The following is a 2,927-nucleotide window of genomic DNA, read 5'->3' as shown; positions in this document are numbered from 1 at the left end:
CTTTCCCCAGGATTTGTGCTATCTTCCTTCCTTGTGGTCTTATCTTGATCCCTCTAAAGAACAGATACATCTCAAGTCTTTTCTTGCCCTTCCATTTTCATTGCATATTTCTTTTACTTTAGTGCTCGTACAAATACCCTGCTAAAATAATTCTGCCTAACCTGCCTTACACACTCTTCTGAGACCCTCTTTCTTAAGGATAGATTTTCTTAATGACAGATTAACAAATTTGGATTATTTTGTGTCCCTCCCTTACATAATTTTCTCACAGATCCAGAACAAAAAAGGAGTGTTTTAGCATTGAAGTCAAAAGTTATTTTACATATTGGCAAGCTGATCCCCCATTCAACTATGGAATACAATTATTTTTTAAAAAGGAAGAATCCCCTTAGCAGGCAAGTCACATTTTGAACAACCTAAAACTTCATCTCCTTACATGTTTAAATATTGAACTTTTTTTTTTTTTTTTTTTTTCCTATGGTTGTAATGGACTCTTATTTTGCCAGAGATCCAGATTGCTACACAGCCTGTTCTACTCTAAAGTGGAAGGACTGGGGGAAAAAAATAATTAAAAAAAAAAATAATCTGTTTTTCTTTAAGACTATCATTTGGACAAATAATTTCAGTGGATGTTGGCCATTCACTTAAAACACAGGATACAGTAGCCTGAAGCCCATCTCCACCATAATTTGAAAGAAATGGACATATTTGGGGCATGAACTCCAGAGATGCCAAAACACAAACTCGCATATGAGGCCTTCAGAGGAAAATAATTTAGGAGACGTAAAAGAAATAATTGATAGGGAAGCAGAATATTCCATTTTAAAAGGGACAGTGATTAAACAGAGATTTACTATAGACTGAACATCATTTTAAGAAAGAGGTAACAGTATCTTCAATTTGAGCCACATAAATACATTTTTAATCCAAAAAGCACCATGGACATGATGGATACAAGAATGGGGATGACTTCCAATTGTTGTAAACATCTACAGTGTTTATTTTAACCTAAAAATTAAACTAGATTTCAGAGCACCTTGTGTTTTGTACAGTAATGCATAATTTGCAAGCATTCATTTTGTTCATGTTGGTGATTTTTCAGTGGCACACTGGCTTGAAGTTTCAGGGAAACTTAAATTTAGTACAAGATCCTGTAGTGAACTCCACAGGGAGAATAGTTCAGCAATACCTCCATTCACCTGATTTGAGAAACACCTGCTAATATGTATGTTAATCATAGGCAAGAAGATAAGTAAACTTTCAATCACCATCCTGTAGGGGTATATGCATAAAATAACAGATTCTTGAATAAAGAAGTTTTATGCTAGCCAAACGTTGACAGCTGATTTGCATTTTCTATTCAAATTAGCATTTTGATGAAAAAAAGACCACAACATTTTTGTATTAGCAACCCTCTGTGACATTGAACTCAAAAAATTATCCTTTTGTTCTCCAACAGACTTCTGGTTTTAAGAAAAAATACCCTACAGAACTAATTTTCACTTGTCTAGTATACAGACCAAGTCACACTAACCCCTGTTAGGAGACTCATGTTAAAGCTATTTCTCATTCTCTCATCAGAGAGAGAAATCTGATCCATACTTACACTGAATGCTAATCCTTATAGAAAAAAAAAAAAATAAAGAGATAAGAAAGTCGGATAAAACACTTAAATAAAAAAGATCATGAAAGTGTATGTTTATCCATTTTGTGCTCTGCATGTCCAAACTGAGTCTTTAGTTCTGGAAACACCCACATTCACTCTCACTGGAACAAATCTAAAGTTTAATTTTGAGCTGTTGATCAATTTTCATTAGCACAGAGCAAGCCAAAGTCAAATATATCACTTCACAGTGTTACGCCTAGATCAGTTTCTTCATCATGAACCTGTTGCACATTTGAGCGTTTCAAAAAGCAGTTACAAGGTAAATGACTTCACAAACACAAGGTATTACAAGCTTATGTTTTTAGCATTTCACCATTTTAGAAGATGCTTGATAAAAACTTGATAAATGTGTGTATAAAGTAAGTTTCTGTACTAGTTTCTTTGAAAATTCCAAGAAATACTGAGTCAACGGAACTCTGTACGGGAACAACAGGAGTGACCAATCTGGAAAGTGTACACTACTTTTGTTGCATAAATCAGAATGTATGATCTTCCAGCTGAACTTAGGTTTCCATTCTGTTCAGAAATAGTACTGGATGTTTCTTTATGCTTGACCACAAATGATACAAATTCATGGGCTTATCCTGTGGTTTATGATTATCTGAAAGCAACAGCTTCTCTTGTATTTTATGATTAAAATTTGTATAAAATTTGTTAATATGTGCAATTAATATGAACACATGCTATTGACAAGCTCAGTATGTCATTTAAATGACAATGTGGCATGTTGTGTTTTTCAGAAAAATGTAGCTACTGATTTCTTACAAAAGATATAACCAGTCCCTGCAAAGGTATTTTCTACTCAAGAAAATCCAAGTAGAATGCTAGCTAGCCCTTTTAACTAGCTCGCACCCAGCTGAATGACTTACATCTCTTCCTCCTCAATTACCAGCACTATTGCAAGATTTTTTCAAGGACAATTGATGAAATTTATCAGCCCAGTAGGACATCAGTATTTGACCAGGAAGGTGGCCAAAAGCTTCGTTAACACCTGAAAGCATCAGTCTTTTGACCTTATGAGTATTAAAACATTACTGTTTATTGCGGCATTGGTAACTTCAGGTGAAAAGAATATCTGTAATGAAGAGATTAAAAAGCAGAATAGTTTACCACAAATACTTGTTTGTGGATCTTTAATACCTTCTCCAGCATTCTTTACTAAATGTTATTTCTGCCTTTGATATAATCTCTATTTGCTCAAAATGGTACTTCTAAGAACATCAGTAAATACCTACAGACACAAACCCAAAATGTTTAATGT

The sequence above is a fragment of the Chaetura pelagica genome, unplaced genomic scaffold, assembly GCF_000747805.2.
Source record: "Chaetura pelagica isolate M959 unplaced genomic scaffold, ChaPel_1.0 scaffold16, whole genome shotgun sequence".
Classification (NCBI taxonomy): domain Eukaryota; kingdom Metazoa; phylum Chordata; class Aves; order Apodiformes; family Apodidae; genus Chaetura; species Chaetura pelagica.
The sequence above is the reverse complement of the archived record's forward strand: the minus strand, read 5'-3'. Positions refer to the sequence as shown.